This window comes from Penaeus monodon, chromosome 7 (genome assembly GCF_015228065.2).
Source record: "Penaeus monodon isolate SGIC_2016 chromosome 7, NSTDA_Pmon_1, whole genome shotgun sequence".
In the NCBI taxonomy this organism is placed as follows: domain Eukaryota; kingdom Metazoa; phylum Arthropoda; class Malacostraca; order Decapoda; family Penaeidae; genus Penaeus; species Penaeus monodon.
The window spans coordinates 23,600,435-23,605,434 of NC_051392.1; positions in this window are offsets into that span (position 1 = coordinate 23,600,435).

Below are 5,000 nucleotides of genomic sequence, written 5' to 3' on the forward strand. Positions count from 1 at the left end.
GGGCCGCGGTGGCCGATGGTTAGACGTCGGACCAAGACTGTCACGACGGCAATCTGAGTTCGAGGGTTCGAGTCACCGGGCCGGCGCGTTGTTTCCCTTGGGCAAGGAACTTCACCTCGATTGCCTCCCTAGCCACTGGGTGGCCAAGCCAGCTCAAGTCGTGCGGTAAATAGAGATGGTGACTCGATAAAAACCCGGGCGGAAGGCACCGCTCTAAATTACTAAGAAAAATCATGGAAGCCTTGATCGTCAAGGCCGCGTTGGCCGAATGGTTAGAGCGTCGGACTCAAGACTGTCACGACGGCAATCTGAATTCGAGGGTTCAAGTCACCGACCGCCGCGTTGTTCCCTTGGGCAAGGAACTTCACCTTGATTGCCTACCTAGCCACTGGGTGGCCAAGCCAGCCCAAGTCAAGTGCTTGTCCCAAGCCCGGATAAATAGAGAGAATGATTACCTAAAAGGTAACACCGGCACTCTCCGTGGAAAGGAACTGGGGACCCTACCACGTACTCACCCCAAGAGCATCACAACATGAAAAACTACAATCAAGTATCATGCTGTGACCACGGCGGCTCAGACATGAACCTACCGTTAAAAGAAGAATATATATGTGTATATATACACATATGTATATATAATATATATATATACATATATATCATAATCAAGGGGCTAACGCCGACAGGGGTGCATCCCTCATGGCGAGTCTCCAGGCAAGCCCTCACCCCATCTCTATCTCCTCGCGACAGATCTGGTTGAGCTGTCCAAGCCATAACCTTCTAGGTCGGCCCACGGGCCTCCTCCACCCAGGATTGTCTCTCAGAGAGACAACCTGTTGGGCAGGGAAAAGAGCTAGATGCCCATATAGCCATGCCAGTCTCACAGTGTAGCCATCAGTTGGACACATGGTCCTGCCAACTGTACCCCCATGAATCGGTCAAAGAAACTTGTTACAAAAGGCATCAAGATGAGACTCCAAGGCACTAGATAGCATCTAGGTTTTACTTCCATAGAGCAAAACAAGGACATGAAAACACATAGCTTGGTCCTTCTGCATAGGTACCGACATCTCCAAATGCACTTGTTGATCGAGTTCATGGCTCCTGCTGCCAGACCAATCCGTCTATTGACTTCTTGGTCTGACAGCCCAGAGATATGGAATATGCTACCAAGGTATGGAAAGTTCTCTGTGACTTCAACATCCTCAATGCAAGTATGGATTGACTGAATGGGTTCCACTTAACAGGCCCCCAAAGTCCTGAATCTTGGTCTTGGTCCAGGAGACCTCTAGGTCTAAGTACTTCGACTCATGGCTAAAGGCATCAAGAGCTGCCACCTCGGTGGTTTCAGAGACTCAGATAGGATAGCAACACCTTCGGCAAAGGCAAAGTCAAGGTCTGAGACCTTTATATTGCCCAGTGTTGCTCCACAATAACTTTGGATGGTAGCTCTGGCCATTATCCAGTCCATGCAAGCGTTGAAAAGTGTTGGTGCAAGGACACAGCCTTGCCTCACCCCCAAATTAACAGGCCCCACAACACTTTACTGCACTTTCAGTACTGGTATATAGGCTTGCTATTAGGCCAATAATCCATGTCAGAATCTCCCATAGTGATTCTCGATGCAGCAAGTCAAACGCTTTCTTGAGGTCGATGTAGGCTGCAAGCAACCCACGACCAAACTCACAACAGCATTCCACAATTACTTGAAGTGCTAGGATACGGTCTATTGTGGACTTGCCAGGAGTAAATCCATACTGCTCTGGTCTCTAGAGCCTTAGTAGATGGTCACAGATCTGTTTCAGAAGAATGTGGCGAATATCTTGCCTGGTATACTTAGCATTGTAATACCATGGTAGTTGCTACAGTCCCAACGATCCCATTTCCCCTTCCAGAGAAGGATGACCACGCCCCTCAACAGGTCAGGGGGAATGGTACCAAACTGCCGGATGTAGTCAAGACTGTATGCAAGCCCTGTCCCATAGGTTCACCCCCAGCCTTTAGCAGTTCAGCAGGGATATCACATATACCTGCAGCTTTCTCACATTTCAGCTTAGAAAACGCCATCCTAACTTCAGTTAGGGTAGGAGGTTCCTTACCAATGAGTGGGTCTGGCACAGGTATTGTGATACCAGTTGCATCCAAGCTTAGAGGGTCTACCTGATACAGCTGCTCAAAATACAACGTTCACTAACCCCAACATGATCTGAGATGATTGTCCATCAACTGAGTGGACTGCAGCCATCTGTAAGGAGTTCAGTTTTCTTGTGCTAAATCTGCATTTCCCACATCACCCACCTCCTTCCCTCAACCCCTGTGCTGCAAGACTATAATTTATGCATATTATAATACATGAGCTCCTTATAATGAAGTACATATGTGCACTCAGGTGAAGTGTGCAGGTGTATGTGTGTTTGTGTGTACGTGTCCATGCATGTGTGTGCAAGACCAGGAATACACATGCACGTCTAAACTCCTGTATGGGCATGTAAGCACGTATGTGGGCTTGTGTATGCAGGGCATGTGTACACAATTATGTGTGTGTGTGTAGTTATGTGTAAGAGTACAAGATGTATGTGTATGTTCTCGTGCTTGTACATGAGGTATACATGGGTGTGTATATGCAGATATGTATATTTATGCATATGTGTGTATATATTCATATGTGTGTATGTATATGCATGTACGTGTATGTGTATCTATATGTGTAGTCATGTGTATATATATGTACATCTATATGCTTGTAAAGGTGTTTGCTTGCATGTGCACAAAAATAGACATATGCATAGTATATGCGCAGGTGAACAACTATGTCTGCACTAGGTGTACATACGCATAAATGAAATCAGTGTATAAAATATAATCACATATATATGCACTTCTGATACTCAAGTCCATGCTCACGGGAGTATACCCTGGTGTCATGAGCAGACCCATGCTCGTATGTCCACACTAGACAGGGCCGACCCTGCTGGAGGGGCTTATCAGTGGCATCCCGGCTAAACTACTCCTCCTCCCACTAAGATACATCTAAGCCAGTAGGTGGGAGGTAGCTCAGCTGTCTATCTCTCCATCAAAAATCATGATTACACAAACTGAGCAACAGCCCTCATTCCCCAGAAGCGAAAGAGCCCCTGGTTATAGCAGTGATCAGGATCGCTCAAGAGCAGAGTGTGCTAAAAATCTCCATTTAAAAACAGGCCGCCCCACAGTGATGAACTTTTACACATATAATGTAAGGATAGTGAGAACTGAATCCGACTTACTAGCTTTACTTGAGGAACTCTCTTTCATTAAATGGGATGTTGTAGGATGCTGTGAAAATCTCAACATTGACCAAATCTACAAACAGTTCAATGACATAATAAAGGAAGCTGCACTTGAAGTAGGCAGTAAGAACGTCAAGCAAAGCCCCAGCAAGCTCTCGGTAGAAACTAAACTTATGCAAAAACGTAGGGTCATGAAAGTATCGTCAAGCAGGGGCAAAATAGAAATAGTTGAACTAACAAAGATTATAAATAAAGAGAAGAGAGATGTACAGAAATTTAGTATTCAAATGATAAATGAAACAGTGATTTCAGGTACCAGCGTGACAACAGCTGATAGGAGACTCGGACTAGGGAGAAATCATAAGATTAGTGGAAGACTTTTACAGGGATCTATATAACTCAAATGAACAGCCACAGATGGACCTAGAGACGTACCTAACATCACAACAGAAGAAATAAAAAGAGCGCTTAGAGGCATGAAGGGAGGGAAAACACCAGGGGAAGACGGAATTAGTATAGACCTTATCATAGATGCAAGAGAAATTGCAACAGTGAAACTAGCCAATCTTTTTAACAAATGCCTTCTCAACGGAAAAACTTCGAAAGCCTGTAAAAATGCAAAATTTTTTTGATACATAATAAAGGGGACAGAAAAGATCTAAAAAAAAAAAAAAAAAAAAAAAAAAAAAAAAAAAAAAAAAAAAAAAAAAAAAAAAACTTTCACAAAAGTCATCACAACTCGCAGCTCTTATGGTCTGGATTCTAACCAGCCTAGAGAACAGGCATGGTTCCACAGTGGATTTTCAACAACAAACCACATCCACACACACACACCCCCAAATAAAAGAAAAAAAAATATAGGAAACCCCTGTGAATGGCCTTCATTGATTATGAAAAGGTGTTTGAATCTGTACAAATATCAGCAGTACTAGAAGTTATTAGAAGACAGGGAGGAGATGAGGTATATTGCAAAATATTGGAAGATATATACGAAGATGGGTCAGCAACCATCAATTTCCATACGGAAACCGATAAAATACCAGTTAAAAAAGGTGTTAGACAGGGCGATACCATCTCACCAAGACTGTTTACAGCTTGCCTTGAGGAAATATTCAAGAAGCTAGAATGGAACAGAAAGGGTATCAAAATGGGAGACAAATACATAAATAATCTAAGATTTGCAGATGATATAGCATATCACCTGATGTAGCATACTCAGAGGATCTTTGCCATCATGTTTAAAAAAGAAAAGTCTTGAATCAATGCCTCCTCCCAGTTATGGCATTTGGATCAGAAACATGGACTACAACTAAATTACTGGAAAGGAAACTAATAATTGCCCAAAGAGGGATGGAGAGGTTGATGCTGGGAATTAGCCTAAGAGACCGGATGAATGCGACGTGGATCAGGGAACTGACAAAATTGGAAGATATACTTAAAAAAAAAAGGCAAAGAGCAGGTAATATATATCGAAGACAGGACGACAGATGGACAAAGAAAGTAACATACTGGGCTATAGATAACATAAAGAGACCAAGGACCAGACATATGACAAGATAGCATGACGAAATAACGAAATTTGGGGCCAAGACTGGGAACAAAAAACGCAAGACAGCCAAAATTAGGAAAGACTGGGAGAGACCTACGTCCTGCAGTGGATTGGTTGATGATGATGATGATGATGATGATGATGATGATGATGATGATGATGATGATGATGATGATGGTGAT